Here is a 17548-nt window from a genome sequence, read left to right on the forward strand (position 1 = left end):
TCCAAGTGTCGACTGCAGAGTATTTATTATTCAGCAACAATAATAAACCGCAGCTTAGGAAATCAGGGGACGTGGGTGTCAGGAAGGGAGGAAGGAAAGTGCAGGGGAAGAGCTGGGAGAGACAGAGGTCCAGCCAGACCCAGGCTATTAATCATCGCCCTCCATTATTTCCTGAAGATCCATTCATTGTTCCATCGGTACCTAGAGGGTCAATTAGAGACCACAGACAGGCTTTTCCAAAGACACAGGAGGGTCAATTAGGCCCTCCTTATAATTTTCTGCTTTAGCAGCAAATGCCAGCCCTTTGCACATGAGATGCAAGGGAATTTGGAAATAAACATAAGATACTCTCCTCCTCCTCCTTTAAGAAGAAAGAAAACACAAAACGAGAAATGGAGGCGGCTGACCCTTGCTAGCATACGGCTGGCTCTCAGGCTGTGGTTCACATGAGGCGGAGGGGAATCTTATCATGAGACTTGTGTGGAGCAGGGCTCTCATGGGGTCAGGGCCCCGGGAACAGCCAGGGAATTTCTGTGATGGAGCAGTCTGTTCCCATACCCGAAGCGATTCATTTATCTTGGACCCAATCTGAACTGCACTGGCGCGAGGGCACAATTATAAAGTGTCTACAAGGGAAAGGGTACCTGAAATCAATGGAAGTAGATATTCAACGGGCGCATGGGGGTCACCATTGCCTCCCCCCGCCCCGCCTGCCGCCATGAGCCTCTGTCCACGCTTCAGAAACAATTGAGCTAAGTATATATTAGTGTGGTTTTGCATGGCACCAGTTTTTATTTGTTTTCCCAGGGAGCGGAGACAAAATCTCAAACACCCTGGAATAAAGTCAGAAGAGGAAGGGAGTTGTTCTGAGGCAGGGGTGAGGGGTGGGGGGAAGGTGGGGGGAATGCCAGGTGCTGTGCCTCATACTTTCTGGAAGCCGAGTAGTAGGTTTAGATTCTGCTTCTCTCTGAACGCCTAGCCTTGTTAGCAGAAGGATGCGAGATCTCTGTTCTTCTATTACTGAGGTGCAGCTGCTGTTCGACGTTATGTAAGTCACAGGTGTGCAGTATAGTGACTCACAGCCTTTAAAGGCTGGTGCTCGGTCATGTCTGACTTTCTGTGGCCCCGTGGACTACAGCCCGCAAGACTCCTCTGTCCGTGGCATTTTCCAGGCAGGAATACTGGAGTGGGTTGCCATTTCCTAATTTAGGGGATCTTCCAGACTCAGGCATCATGTTTCTCGTGTCCCCTTGCATTGGCAGGCGGGTTCTTTACCACTGCCCCACCTGGGAAGTCCTTTTAAAGGCTATACTCCACTCAGAGTTATTATGAAATATTGGCTATATTCCCCCTGTTGGACAATATATCCTTGTAGCCTATTTGATACCCTGTACTTCGTGCCTCTTCATCCCCCACCCCTACCGTCCCTTCCGCTCCCCCCCCGCCCACTGGTAACCGCTTGTTCCCTACATCTGTGCGCCTCCTTCTATGTTGTTATATCCACTAGTTAGCTGTATGTCTTCCTAAGGACTCCACATGCAAGTGATATCAGTGCTTGTCTTTCTCTGAGTTACTTTCAGTATCGTTTTTATTTCTTTCCCTCGAGATGGTAGCTCCCTATCTGCCATCACATAGAGATCTCGAAGCAAAAGAGGAATACTTGTGATGTGCAAAGTCCAATTCCAACTTTAGTGATTGTTTCCCCCGCCTTGAGCTTCAGTAGTACTTCTCAACTCCACGTTGTCCGATTTCCTTGGCCGACGCCTGCTGGGCACTGGCTGTGCACACGCCCTGTTCTATATGTCAGGGTCCAGCAGGAAGCCAGGGGAGAGCATGGCTTTTTGCCCTTCAGTCTTGCGGTGCTGGAGCCCTGGGACTCTGGGTCATTGAGCTAGCCAGCCTTGGCTCTCCCAGTCCCAGATCTGAGTACGCAGTCCTTGTATGCGTAGCTGCTTCTGCCTAGAGTGTGCCTTTTTTCCTTCTCCAGACTAGCTTTGACTCTCAGAAGCCTGGCCTGAACCATGACTCTCCCACTCCGCACACCCTCCCCCAACACACACAGACTCTGAGTGTGTGGAGGGTGCCTCTCCAGTGGTCTGGTAACACCCTTTATGACCACAGTCTCACTCTGGCCGTCTGGCCTCTGCGGGCCACCCCAGACTGTCCTCCCCGTAATGACCAGGACTTGGTTGCTCATGGCCACATTCTGGGCATCCAGGCAAGATCTGGGTCCCGGGGGAAAGGACACTTGGTTCTGTCTGCCTGGAGCCTCCATGGGGGAGGGTCAGTGGTGACAGAAGATGAGCCAGAAATGGGAAACGAGGCGGGAGACCGAGGTGCCTCCGGCTTCCCAGCAGTATTCCGAATTTGACCTTCACGACCCTGCAAAGCCCTGGGAGGCCCACGGGGATCTTGGTACCCGGCACAAAACAAGGGGACTGAGTGTGCAGCCAGGAGTCCTCCAGCTTCAGTGAGCAGGATGGATTTGCAGGGCTGGAGCAGAGGGTCTCTCGGAGGAGTCGTGGCAAGACTTCATGGAGGTCAAAAGTCTGGGAGGGATGGAGAAATAAGATGTGGCTACTGGTGTGAGTGTAGGGGGCAGGTAGATGACAGTCTGCTATGGGGAGCGGGGAGGCAAGACATTATCTAGCCAAGGAGTTTATAAAAATAACTACTTCACGTTTCCCCGCTTCCCCTCCATCATCACCTATATCACCTTGGTAGTACAGCCTCTTATTATAATAGAAGGAATTTCGGGAAGCAGTGGCTCCCAGCACAGCCTGGGTTTTTAGTGGGTATATATTGTTGTGTATTCCACATGGATTTTCTTTGCCTTTCTTTCTCTTCTTTTCAACCGGCCTCCTCAAGGGAAACCTCCTTCCCACAGTAGCTTCTCGGGTCCAGTGTTCTAACTGATGACGCGCCTGGTGTGAATGTGTAGCTGAAACGGACAGGAGCATCCTCAGCCCATTTATCTTTCAGATCCCCCAGGGGACCGGTGCAAAACCACAACTTCCATCCTTTTTTCCCCCCTCCCCTAATTTCCTTCTTTACCTCAATTTATGGCTTGGCTCAAAATCTGTAGCAGCACGCCCAGGTCCCCTGCTTCCTCCTGAATCTACATTTTTCTATTTTGTCTGAAATAGCCAGGGTCTCAAGAGTTTGCCGTCAAACTGCTTCAGAGAAATTAGTAACATTGAGGGGTTCTCATCTTGCGCTGTGTGATTTTGGCTATAAGAAGAAATTTACAGGGCTGCTCTTGTTTATTCTTTCCAGCTCTGAAGTTTGGAAGATTGTATTCATGATATTTGGTAGAAAGGGCCCACGGCAGCGCTTTTCTCCATGTGGTGTATTCAAAGAAGTCGTGCCACCCCAGCCAGGGGCCTTCTGTCAAAGACATTCCGAATGCTGTTCGGTCTGGAATTTGTTTCACTCGACTCTGTGTAGGACATGGCATAGAAAAATGATTTCAATCGCTGCTGGTCTAGATTCACAGGCTCCAATATCATACTACTATCTTGAGTAATACCGCTGAGAAATATTGTTTTGGAATTAGTGAAGAATTACCCCCTGACGCCTCCATTCACCCCAGCTGTCGGCAGAACCCAGCCCCTTGCGGTTGTGAGTCTGGGGCCTCCATCTCTGTCAGCTGCTGCCTTTCCTGACTCCCAGGAGCCACCCCAGTCCTGCCACAGGGCTCCCTCCATCCCCAAAGTCACTATCAGAGCCTGTCCTGTGCACTGAATCCTCTTCATGTTTCGAGTCTCTCTGCCTGTCCTTGAGCTGACATCTAGACCTTTATTTAAAGGGCTCATTCCAGGAGCAGAGCCTCCTTATCTGAAGGTCAGCTGATTTGGAGGCTTAATTAACATCTGCAAAGTCCCTTCCCAGCTGTACCTAGACTAGTGATTCACTGTATCACTGAGAAAGGCCAGATGTGCACCAGGGCTGGGAATCTTGGGTTGGGAACCCGTTCACTATTCTACCACCAAAGCCAATTTATTTATTTGTTTTAATAATAGAAAACAAATCGTAGGTCTTTTCAGAGACATTTTCAGAGGCAGAAGGTTTAGGAGGGATAGAATGCACAGAGATAGGAACTTAGGTAGAGCCTCCCGGAGAGACTCAGAGGCTGGGTCGTGGGCAGCCGTGCCCTTCTCCGCCTGGGTCCCCACCTGGGAGGACGGGGTCAGGGAGAGGGGCTTACGTCCCCGCGGACAGGGCTGAGTGGAAGCAGTCCGACCCCTCCTGACCTGGCTCACCTCGTCATGCTCCCTGTGCCTCAGCGTCCCCACCCAGGAGCTGTCAGCATTCAGGATCGCTGAGACGTTCAGTTGTTAGGCCTGCTGAGGCATACAGTCAGCGCTCAGCACACGTCCCTCCCCCTGCCCTTCCCTCTGGATGGAGTCCTCTGGTCAGATCAGATGGTAAAAGCCAGCTTTAATGCAAGTGCTCTGAAAACTGCAAACTTCCCACGTTTTCCCATGGTGGATGTCCAGGAGGCAGAAGAGAGAAACGTGGGCCTTGAGGAGCCTGAGGGTGTTGCCCCAAGCTTCCCCTCCTTGTCCCTCCACAGACGTCCTTGAAGTCTCACCCCTGCCCCATACATTCTGTATTATGCTCGTTATCTAGCTGTGTCCTATTAGCGTAAGAACTAGGATTTTAATGACCCACTTGATCCATTCACCTCCCCCTGCCCCACCCCCCGAGATGTGTGTATTTCCTTCCTGTTGCTTTTCAGGCCTTAGGCCCGGCCGGGCCGGTGGACACCCTGGAGGAGGCGTCCCCTCCGGGGTCAGGCAGCCCGCCCCGCCCCCGCTGCGCCCCAGCGTGCGTCGCGGCCAGCCCCGCTTGCCCCGCACGCTGCAGTCAGAGAAGCAGCTCTTGGTCAGGCTGCCGAGCCGGGCCCAAGCCTGCCTGCGGGCTTCTGCGCCCAGGACCAGGCACCAGTGCCCCTCAAAGGGAACGGAGGGCTGCTGACCACACGCCACAGCCCCGACACTGTGGAGGCCCGGCGGACGGGAGTGAAGGGCTCTCAGATGTCGTCATGGGAATGCACGTGTCTGCCCCGTGGATGGAAGCTTCCGGCCTCTAAGCTTCGAGCCTAGAGAGACACCAGATAAGGAGATGATCCCCAATCGGTTAATTACATGGGCAGACGCCACCCACCATCCCCACTCGTCACCCCACCCTGGGCTGCGCAGAATCCTCTGAAAAGGATTACAGATGTTCTTTTTCTTCCCCCCTTTTTATCCCTCCCCGTATCTTTCTTTCTTTGCACCCAGGGCGCTCTGCACTTCAAGCTAAATATAATGTATCTGATTTCCCATCATACATACTAATCAGGTTTGAAAGTTGTCTTGTGCGGTTTGAAAAAGCTAGCCAAGAGGCGTGTGATCTCTCAGAAAGGATGTCTGCAATCACGATGATTACATGGGAAAATAAATCGCATTTTATGTGGCCGAAACTGTCCCTCGCAGAACAGTCTGCCAATCCTTTCCTTTCAGTCTGTTTTCCTGAGAATGGGTAAGTGCTGCCCTCCTGAAACTTGCCTTTTAACATTTTATTTGTTTTCTTTTGAATGCTCTGAATATCGTTGGAGCAGTTGCAGTTTGGGGGCTGTGGAAGATGGTTCAAGAAAGCAGCTGACAAGCAGCAGTGCCCCCGGAAATGAACAACACCAACATAGAAGAGAGAGTCCAAAGATAACATATGTAGGGTCCATGCTCACGTATGTGTGAAATACACACGCACACATGCACACGCATGCTCTTTTTTTTTTTTTCTTCCCGATTATATGAAGATTTCCAGACTTTTGGAACCAAGAAAATTCAGGGAGCCGTCTCTCTTCTTCCCACCTGTCCTTGGGCTAAATGATAGTAAATTATCCGAGAAAACTGACTTGTTATCTGATCCGAATAATACCCCTTGGAATTAGAAGCTGTCTCTGAGTGTGTCCTGGTTGACATATGATGTCCACAGACGCCAACAGTTCATTCCTGAGGTGGACTGTAAACACGACCACGATTCCTTCCGCCCCTCCCACACACTTGTGCCCCTGCCTGTGAGGCCTTAAAACTCCCTTTAAAAGGCAGGGTTAGCACTTCCTGGTGGCTCAGCGGACAAGACTCTGCCTGCCAAGGCAGGAGACATGGGTTCGATCCCTGGTTCAAGGGAAATCGCATGTGCCGTGGAGCACGCAGCACAACTGTTGAGCTTGCGCTCTGGAGCCCGGAAGCCGCTGCTGAGCGCGCGTGCCGCGGCCCTTGGAGCCTGCACGCCCCGGGGCCCGCGCTCTGCAGCGGCAGATGACGAGCCGCAGCACCGCGACTCGAGAGGAGCCCCGCTCGCCACAGAGAAAAGCCTGCGCAGTGGGGAAGGCCCGGCACAACTGAAAATAAATAAATAATAAATAAAACTAATTTTTTAAAAACCGGCAGAGTCAGCGTCTTCACCCCTTGAATCAGCAGGCCTCCCAGGCCCTGCTTTGGCCTTGGGGCACTTGTAAACAAGGACACAACCAGAGGTTTGCAAAGTATTTCCGTATCAGTACGCGCCTGCTTGCTGCGCTGGAACCTTCCACTTCTGGGCTCATGCAAGCCCAGGCTGGCCTGCTGGGTGGTGAGAGAGAGAGCCACACGGCAGCCACCTGGCCCTGACTGCGAGCCAGCAACCCCGGGTCAACACGGCCTCTCTGACAGCCAAGCTTTGCCCAAATTGCCGACTCATCAAATCAGGGGCTAAAAAGAAGTTGCTGTTGTTTTTTAACCACACCTTTGGAGGATGCTTGTTTGCATAAGAAAAGTCAGCGTACTTTTCCTATGAGAAAAGAGACAGTACTTACGAATTTGACTCTTCACAGGGTATTGTAAAGCACGACGGATCTGTCCTTTTCCGCAGCTGTGGGCCTAGTACGTGAGAGAAGTCAAGTAGCTGGTGAGGGAAGCCCTGCTGATGCCTTGAAGCGAGTGCGTTCTGTGGCAGGAAGCATGACCGTTCCATGGAGGAAGTTATGGGCTCGGTGGATATTCAAGAAGCAGAGAATCATTGCAGACCTTGTCCATCCCTCACAGGGGTCACGTTGGCGGGCCCAAGGGAAGGGGCAGGGAGTGGGTTTTAGCACTCCACCTCCGTTGACCCCTGCCCCTTCCTTCCTATGAGCACACGCCTCTTGGGATGTGGTCTCTGAGTAGTGGTGGTGGTAACGGCATTGATAATGTCATGTTGCTGCTGTTGCTAAGTCGCTTCAGTCGTGTCCAACTCGGTGCAACCCCATAGACGGCAGCCCACCAGGCTACCCCATCCCTAGGATTCTCCAAGCAAGAACACTGGAGTGGGTTGCCGTTTCCTTCGGTGCATGAAAGTGAAAAGTGAAAGTGAAGTTGCTCAGTCACATCTGACCTTTAGCAACCCCATGGACGGCAGCCTACCAGGCTCCTCCGTCCATGGGATTTTCCAGGCAAGAGTACTGGAGTGATTTGCCATCGCCTTCTCTTGATGATGTCATATTGGGCGTTAAAATCAGAGGAGCTACCAGAATCCTCACAGGAAAACTCACATTTATTGTGGTTCTTCTGTGCACCAGGCGCTCAGCTACATTTGGACTCTCATTCTTCACGTCTCCCACACAGGAGGTAGGTGAGCTCATCGGCCCCGGTTTCTGATGAAGAAACTGAGGTTCTGAGAGGAATGCTCCCCAGTCCCACCTCCGTGGTGGACAGCAGCTGAATTGGAGTCCCCATCTCCTGACCTCTGTCCTCTGCCAAGAAGTGGGGTTTGTTTTGTGCTCAGAAGTCCCCATGCCCAGCCCTGATGTTGTTTTGAAGGGTGGCCTTTGCTGCAAAACTGGGGTGTCCCTCGCTGACCATGGAATCTTCCACGTGGCCCACGCCTTCTCCGTGGCCGAGTCGAGGGGAAGGAAAAACAGAGTTTGGCAGGCACCCTCGCACAGCAGGGGTCTCGCCCGGGGCCCGTTCCGAGGCTAGAGTGACAGAGAGTGACCGCCTGTGGCTCACCTGTGTCTAATGGGACAGAAACGAGTACCCATGCCCTTGCTCCCCAGTGGCTCGTCTGGGGCCCTTCGAGGCTTATGAATCTTAGCGTATAATGAAGTCTTAACCTCAGCACCGTTCACCATGCAGGGGTTGTGGGCAGCAGGAGCCTCTGTCTTATTTATGAGCCATCCACGGGAGACACACTCAGGGTGGATGCTCACCGTCGTATTAATCAGCGCAGAATTCCAAAGTGTGCAGTAATGCATGTGACCAGATGGTCCTGAAACAGGCCACTCTAACCCAAGCTCGTCCTCTGAAAAGCTCCCCTAAAGAGCATCGACTGCACATAATAACTGCCTTGAGCAGGGCCGTAATTTTAGAAAATGTATGAGGCGCGGGATGAACACTAGGGAGGAAAATGGTTCCCACTTATCATGACATTGTCCCTCCAAATGCCTGCTCGGGAAAACAAAACAAAACAAAACAATCCTCCCCATGCAAGGAAGCATGGCAGTACTTAGTCCATTTAGAATCCCTGTGAGTTATTACCTAGAAATTGCCAACCACTGCTTTCTAAGTTATATATTAAAACATAAGCGTAGGCTTCCGACTTCTTAAACTCCAGAAACAATTGGCTGTTAGTGACCTGTCACTGTCTTCCCGCTAGCTTTCTGCTTTTGCCTTGCAAGTGTTAAGGGCCATCCATAGAAGGGTTTAATCATCTTAGCACTGCCGTATTTACACTCGAGGTCTTATTATCCTTCCCTTAGCTGTGTAAACAGATGAATAACCTGTTTGGGACTTACCCAGATGGTGCTTGCTACAGACTCCAGGAGGTGGGAGGGGGTTCTGTGTGAGCCTTTCAGGTAGGTTTATTACGGGGAGGGGAACTTCTCCCAGAGAAGCCACCAAATAGGCAGCTTTGTCAGAGGAGCCCTCAGGTTTGCAAACCATTGTTTAAAATTACAGGAGACCTTGGGACTTTTTAAGAAGGAATCCTGTGTGCAGAAATGCGATTTTCCTCAGGCAAATGCACAGTTCCCACAGAAAGAATCAGACACAGCAAAGTATTTCATCTTCTCTCTCTGCTATGATTAAGGGCGTCCCTGGTGATTCAGTGAAGATCCCACCTGCCAATGCAGAGACCCAGGCTCGATCCTTGGGTTGAGAAGATCCCCTGAAGAAGGAAATGGCAACCCACTGTAGAACTCTTGCCTGGAAAATCCCATGGACAGAGGAGCCTGGCAGGCCACAGTCCATGGGGTCAAAGAGTCGGACACAACCTAAGGACGGAAACCACCACCACCATTATGATTAAAACAAGTGGGTGTGTTTCCTGTGCATCAAAGCAGTGTTTTCCTTGATGAAACCTCGGATTTCCTATGGCTGTTGGTTTGACATCCACATCCGGGTTCCTTTGAAGCTGTCAACCGTTTCACTGGCGTTTCTGTGTACTTTTCAATTGGTCATTATCTTTTCTTTTGCAGTTTACCTTTTCATGAGCAGTTGGGGGGAAAAAAGATTTTAAAAAAATGTTATATGTTAATGATTTCTTTCCTGACTGCAGTTTTGTCAGCTCCGTTTTGTACATATGTGATTATGAAGCAATTTGCATGAAATTTACACCTTTTCAAATTTCGAAAATTGCCTTGTTGAGAAAGAACCCCTGCTCTTCTCAATACCACACTGATTAATCACAGTTATAGAGTAGACATAACATTTTTATTAAACTCTCAGTGAGCAGGAAAATTAGCACTTCCTGCAATAACGATACTAATTTCATTAGGGAACGTTTTCATTTATAAAGTGCTTCTTCCTTATCTTGAACCTTTTATCCATACCTTATTGACCAAAGAGAGGGCATTTCTTTGCGCGCTGGTAATAAACCATATTTGTGGTATGATGTGACCTCACTGACAAGCTCCTGCTTCTGACTGATCATCTTCCTTCACCGTAAATATCCATTGATACCTCTTGTCGTGTGCTGTTCCCGAACTTCCTCTTTGTATTTCCAATATAATGAGATGGTTTCCATCCTTACACACTTACCGGATGGTTATTGGCAAGACTGAAACTCTAAAGCTATCAGGTAGATATAAAGATGAAGAAAATAGAGTCTTCTGTTGATTTATTTCCATGTAGTTTCTTTAGTGGATGCTTACAGTAAAGAGGAAATGAGTAGAATCCAGGAAAAACTTGTGGTCCTGTTGGCCTTGGGAGAAATTGGCCCCCTTGGCAGGAAACTCAAGGGGGAAAGCAGTGGAGTTGAGGTGATGACTGCTGGGTTAGGAATCTAGAGTCCTAGTCTTATTTACTCTCACATCCATGCATGACCACAGGAAAAACCATAGCCTTGACTAGAGGACCTTAGTTGGCAAAGTAATGTCTCTGCTTTTGGATATGCTATCTAGGTTGGTCATAACTTTTCTTCCAAGGAGTAAGTGTCTTTTAATTTCATGGCTGCAGTCACCATCTGCAGTGATTTTGGAGCCCCCAAAATTAAAGTCTGACACTGTTTCCACTGTTTCCCCATCTATTTCCCATGAAGTGATGGGACCAGATGCCATGATCTTCGTTTTCTGAATGTTGAGCTTTAAGCCAACTGTTTTGCTCTCCTCTTTCACTTTCATCAAGAGGCTTTTTAGCTCCTCTTCACTTTCTGCCATAAGGGTGGTGTCATCTGCATATCTGAGGTTATTGATATTTCTCCCGGCAATCTAGATTCCAGCTTGTGCTTCTTCTAGCCCAGCGTTTCTCATGATGTACTCTGCATAGAAGTTAAATAAGCAGGGTGACAATATACAGCCTTGACGTACTTCTTTTCCTTTTTGGAACCAGTCTGTTGTTCCATGTCCAGTTCTAACTGTTGCTTCCTGACCTGCATACAGATTTCTCAAGAGGCAGGTCAGGTAGTCTGATATTCCCATCTCTTTCAGAATTTTCCACAGTTTATTGTGATCCACACAATCAAAGGCTTTGGCGTAGTCAATAAAGCAGAAATAGATGTTTTTCTGGAACTCCCTTGCTTTTTTGATGATCCAGCAGATGTTGGCAATTTGATCTCTGGTTCCTCTGCCTTTTCTAAAACCAGCTTGAACAACAGGGAGTTCACGGTTCACGTATTGCTGAAGCCTGGCTTGGAGAATTTTGAGCATTACTTTACTAGCATGTGAGATGAGTGCAATTGTGCGGTAGTTTGAGCATTCTTTGGCATTGCCTTTCTTTGGAATTGGAATGAAAACTGGCCTTTTCCAGTCCTGTGGCCACTGCTGAGTTTTCCTAATTTGCTGGCATATTGAGTGCAGCACTTTCACAGCATCATCTTTCAGGATTTGAAACAGCTCATCTGGAATTCCATCACCTCCACTAGCTTTGTTCGCAGTGATACTTTCTAAGGCCCGCTTGACTTCGCTTTCCAAGATGTCTGGCTCTAGATGAGTGATCACATCATCATGATTATCTTGGTCGTGAAGATCTTTTTGTACAGTTCTTCCATGTATTCTTGCCACCTCTTCTTAATATCTTCTGCTTTTGTTAGGTCCATACCATTTCTGTCTTTTATTGAGCCCATCTTTGCATGAAATGTTCCCTTGGTATCTCTAATTTTCTTGAAGAGATCTCTAGTCTTTCCCATTCTGTTGTTTGCCTCTATTTCTTTGCATTGATCACTGAAGAAGGCTTTCTTATCTCTCCTTGCTATTCTTTGGAACTCTGCATTCAGATGCTTACATCTTTCCTTTTCTCCTTTGCTTTTCACTTCTCTTCTTTTCACAGCTATTTGTAAGGCCTCCTCAGACAGCCATTTTGCTTTTTTGCATTTCTTTTCCATGGGGATGGCCTTGATCCCTGTCTCCTGTACAATGTCACGAACCTCATTCCATAGTTCATCAGGCACTCTATCTATCAGGTCTAGGCCCTTAAATCTATTTCTCACTTCCACTGTATAATCATAAGGGATTTGATTTAGGTCATACCTGAATGGTCTAGAGGTTTTCCCTACTTTCTTCAATTTAAGTCTGAATTTGGCAATAAGGAGTTCATGATCTGAGCCACAGTCAGCTCCTGGTCTTGTTTTTGTTGACTGTATAGAGCTTTTCCATCTTTGGCTCCAAAGAATATAATCAATCTGATTTCGGTGTTGACCATCTGGTGATGTCCATGTGTAGAGTCTTCTCTTGTGTTGTTGGAAGAGGGTGTTTGCTATGACCAGTGTATTTTCTTGGCAAAACTCTATTTTGCCCTGCTTCATTCCGCATTCCAAGGCCAAATTTGCCTGTTACTCCAGGTGTTTCTTGACTTCCTACTTTTGCATCCCAGTCCCCTATAATGAAAAGGACATCTTTTTTGTGTGTTAGTTCTAAAAGGTCTTGTAGGTCTTCATAGAACCGTTCAACTTCAGCTTCTTCAGCGTTACTGGTTTGGGCATAGACTTGGATAACTGTGATATTGAATGGTTTGCCTTGGAGACGAACAGAGATCATTCTGTCATTTTTGAGATTGCATCCAAGTACTGCATTTTGGACGCTTTTGTTGACCATGATGCTACTCCATTTCTTCTGAAGGAGTCCTGCCTGCAGTAGTAGATATAATGGTCATCTGAGTCAAATTCACCCATTCCAGTCCATTTTAGTTCACTGATTCCTAGAATGTCAATGTTCACTTTTGCCATCTCATTTGACCACTTCCAATTTGCCTTGATTCATGGACCTAACATTCCAGGTTCCTATGCAGTATTGCTCTTTACAGCATCAGACCTTGCTTCTATCACCAGTCACATCCACAGCTGGTATTGTTTTTGCTTTGGCTCCATCCCTTCATTCTTTCTGGAGTTATTTCTCCACTGATCTCCAGTAGCATATTGGGCACCTACTGACCTGGGGAGTTCCTCTTTCAGTGTCCTATCATTTTGCCTTTTCATCCTGTTCATGGGGTTCTCAAGGCAAGAATACTGAAGTGGTTTGCCATTCGCTTCTCCAGTGGACCACATTCTGTCAGACCTCTCCACCATGACCCGCCCATCTTGGGTTGCCCTGCAGGCATGGCTTGGTTTCATTGAGTTAGACAAGGCTGTGGTCCTAGTGTGATTAGATTGACTAGTTTTCTGTGAGTATGGTTTCAGTGTGTCTGCCCTCTGATGCCCTCTTGCAACACCTACTACCATCTGACTTGGGTTTCTCTTACCTTGGGCGTGGGGTATCTCTTCACGGCTGCTCCAGCAAAGCACAGCCGCTGCTCCTTACCTAGGACGAGGGATGCTTTTGAACTGTGGTGTTGGAGAAGACTCTTGAGAATCCCTTGGACTGCAAAGAGATCCAACCAGTCCATTCTGAAGGAGATCAACCCTGGGATTTCTTTGGAAGGAATGATTCCAAAGCTGAAACTCCAGTACTTTGGCCACCTCATGGGAAGAGTTGACTCATTGGAAAAGACTGTGATGCTGGGAGGGATTGGGGGCAGGAGGAGAAGGGGACGACTGAGGATGAGATGGCTGGATGGCATCACGGATCGATGGACGTGAGTCTAAGTGAACTCCAGGAGATTGTGATGAACAGGGAGGCCTGGCGTGCTGCGATTCATGGGGTTGCAAAGAGTCGGACATGACTGAGCGACTGAACTGAACTGAACTGAGTCTTATTTACATATAAACTCATGTATAACTCTCCAGGTCCACTGCAGAGTCCTTCCTGATACTCAGTGGTAGATGAACTAATGCAACAGTTGTTTATTTACCAGCATCGCATTAGACACGAGGTGCTGTTCACGGTGCTGAGGATAGAAGTGTGAACCCCCTGGGCAAGCAGGTGCTTCTCCTCACAGGGTTTGCGTTTCGGTTGTGGGAGGATGGGGGCAGGCAAGAAACAAGTCAAGGACTAAAGAAAATGCCTTTGGTGGAGATGCCTGTTCAGAAGGAAGGTCTGAGGTGGCGTGTGGCTGGCCTGTGGAAGGGTGCCCAGGTGACACTGAAGTTGAGGCTTCACAGGTAAGAAGGATTGAAGAAGGTGAAGAGCTAGAGGAAAAGTGTTTCAGGCAGAAGGGACCAAAAGTGCAAAGGTGCCCTGTGAAGGCAGGCGTTGCACACTGTCCAAGAGATGGCATTGAGCAGAGTCCATTCATCTGCCCCGTGAGTTTTAAATTTAGAATTGAGGTCTGCGCTTGATGTGAAGTATCGATCCTTTCTCTGTGTCTGAGTGGGCTGGGAAAGCTGTGTTATTCAAAGCAGAAGAGAAATGTACATTTCTGAATGCCCCAGGAGGAGAAGGGGCAGTGATACTTTCTAAGTGTTGGGAACACGGGGACTCTTCTCATTTTGCATCAGTTGTTTCTTTTCTTTTTAATTTGTAGATAGCTTTTTCTGTGCCTCTTACGTCTTAGATAGATAAATGACTCCCTCAAGGTCATACTGCCAATATTCTTGGGAACCAGGATCAATCGTGTGATTTCGTGAAATTTTCCATTTTATCTGTCTATCTATCTATCTATAACATAGTGGTAAAGAATCCCCCTGCCAGCACAGAAGATATAAGAGATCTGGGTTTGATCCCTGGGTCAGGAAGATCCCCTGGAGAAGGAAATGGCAACCCATCTCCAGTATTCTTGCCTGGAAAATTCCATGGACAGAGGAGACTGTCAGGCTACAGTCCACAGAATCGCAAAAAGTCAGACGTCACTGAAGTGACTTAGCACATATGTACAGGGCATTGCATCATATTGAAAGTTTAAACATATATATTTTTGTAATTTTGTGAAATCTTCCATTTTGTATATATAAATGTATATAATATATATTAACTATTATATGTTACAAATATATATATTTCCCATAATATATAAACATACAGTGAAGTATATATACTCACACACACATATATACACAGGATACATTCTTTTATCTGCTGTATTAATGACTTTTCCTTGGCTTATGTCTTATTTTGTCAACTTGATATATAGATGTTAAAGGGCAGCACCTACCTGTCTTACAACTCTGAATGTTCTGCTAAGAGTATCCTACTATGGAAAATAGTCTCATATTCGTCAGTCTTCAGGCAGTGCAGTGAAAACGGAAACGGAAAAGGGTGTCATGCTCACTAGACTGTGTGCAGTTCTTGCAGGTCTGAAATCTCATCGTTCCCATGGATCAGGAGCCTGGGCCTGACTTAGCTGGCTACTCTGCCTGTGGTCTCGAAGGACTGCAGTCAAGCAGTCCACCAGGCTGTGTTCTCATGTAGGATCTCGACTGGGGAAGTATGTGCTTCCAAAGTCACCCCCCACCTCTGAGGTCACAAAGTCCACTTACAGGTGGACTTCCTTTTACTGAGCTGTCTCCAGGCCCCTGGCTTCTTGCTGACTGTGGGCTCTGGGCTGGAGGCCTTCCCTCAGCTCCTGGAGGTAGCCCTCAGTTCCACAAGGCCATCTGCAGGTCCTTCACCACACTGGCTTTCCCACGATGGCAGCAAGACACTAGAGCAAGTCATATATAATGTAATGTAATCTCAGGAGTGTCATCAGGTCACCTTGACAGCATTCTGCTGGGAAGAAGCACATCCCAGATCTTGCACACACTCAGGCAGGCGAGTACCCACAGGTGTAAACACCAGGCAGGGACCCTGTGGAGCCTCGGTAGACTCTGCCCACAGCAGCTGGGATATCCTTGCTCTTCTTTGCTGCTATAGTTAATGTCTGCATCTCAAGCCCAAATCTGGCCCCAGGCTGTCTATACTTGCTGTCTCTCTGAGACTGGAAGAGAAGACAGCAGTCTCAGGACCAGATCTGCCTTCCAAAGCTGCCACCTAAAGCCTTCAAGTTAAAGCAGGGAGATTTTGAAGAAACTTTGCCTGAGTTCAGTGCGGTCCACAAGCCTCTTTTCAGCAGGGATGAGAAATCACCTGTAGACTAGTTACACCCCTGGAGGTGAGGACAGAGTACAGCAGAACTGGTCTGGCTTGGTTTCCCTGGGGCTTCTCAAGTAGGTGCTTAGGAAAGATTTGTTTAGAGGCCAGAAGACTCTGATTGGCTTGTGTCCACAATATGAGCTGTCCTGAGAGGACAGTGTCAATCAGTATTAGATCCACTACTCTGTGAAGGATGCTCAGAGAACCAAGAGGGTTTCCCACATTGATGGCAGACCCAGATGCTCTGACTTTACCCTGTCCTATAATATCCATGATGTCAGCTTTGCTTTGGCATGGGGCATTGGATTTTTCTCCACTGCTTCCTTCAAGTCACACATTTGACAAACATTTCAGGAGCACCTATCATGTGCTTGGCACTCTTGTAGATTACGATGCTGTTTTGAAAACACAACCTTGATTTTGGACAAGCACACTGCAAACATTGCTGTCTTGTCTTAATTCTTCTTAACACTTCGAAGAATTTCATCAAATCATAATAACTCCAGTTATTGTTAACCCCACATGGTGAAGTTATCAACTTCTGATTTCTTTATACTGTCTGATGGAAAACGCCTAGATAAATACTGCAAGGGACATTTTTAAGCATGTAAAAAAAAATCAATTTTCATAAGGTTACATCTTTTACCTCTTTATATAAAACATGGTGTATTAAAAGAGAGATTAAATTTTACTCTGTGGAGTAAAATGCAAACACAAAATTATTTTTTCATTTTTCAGAACATGCCACTGGATTATCATTTATTTATGAGGCTTTTTTAATCTAGAATATATGGAAATCTTTTCTTGAAGCCCAATGTAATATTGAATTTGGAATGTTGTCTGACAGCTTCCCTCGTGCAGTTGCAATAGAGTGATTCTCCCGTATGAATTTTTAAAAGAAATTTCAATATACTCTGCATTTGAAAGGGAAGAAGTAATCGCCATGATCTTGGGGAATCTTTTAAATGGCCTCCCTTCCAGTTCCTCTATGTTTCACCAACTTTTCTGCAACGTGTAATGTTCCCAAGATTTTCTGGAACTCATAAAATGTCCAGTTATCTTCTTTTGGTCCAAAATGAATATCCAACAATTGAAGTTCTCCTCCCAAAAGACATTGCTCTCTGTTCAGAATAGACCTCTGATGTGATTTTTGGTTTTGCCTTTTGCATGTTTCTCTTGTTTGGAGGCTTTGGGTTCGAAAGGTTCTGATATTCCTCATTCTCCACAAAGCAGGCGTCTTTCTATGTTAGTTTCTTTAAATGCTTGTGGTGAAGGTGGCAAACTGTGGGATCAGGGACCTAAAATGCGAGTTTGAGCACCTTACTCCTTTCTCAAGAATGTTTCCAGTGTCTGTCCCTCTGCTCTTACATCGCTGGACCCTTGTGTTTTTCATTCCATCTTGACTCTGTGCCCTGGGGGCTCAGACGGTAAAGAGTCTGCCTACAATATGGGAGACCCAGGTTCGATCCCTGGGTCGGGAAGATCCCCTGGAGAAGGAAATGGCAACCCACTCCAGTATTCTTGCCTGGACAGTCCCATGGATAGAGGAGCCTGGTGGGCTGCAGTTCATGGGGTCGCAAATAGTCGGACACAACTTCACTTTCACTTTCTTCTGTGCTATTTGCTGTGTAACAGACCACCCCAGATGGAGTGATGAGTCCATTA

At 47.6% G+C, this 17548-nt stretch overlaps 1 protein-coding gene across 2 annotated transcripts in view; it reads left to right on the top strand.

The window, feature by feature from the left end:
- WWOX (WW domain containing oxidoreductase) overlaps positions 1 to 17548 on the top strand; it is a 915505-nt gene that overhangs the window by 369636 nt on the left and 528321 nt on the right. The window lies entirely within an intron of this gene.

The sequence above is a fragment of the Ovis aries genome, chromosome 14 (assembly GCF_016772045.2).
Source record: "Ovis aries strain OAR_USU_Benz2616 breed Rambouillet chromosome 14, ARS-UI_Ramb_v3.0, whole genome shotgun sequence".
Lineage (NCBI taxonomy): Eukaryota > Metazoa > Chordata > Mammalia > Artiodactyla > Bovidae > Ovis > Ovis aries.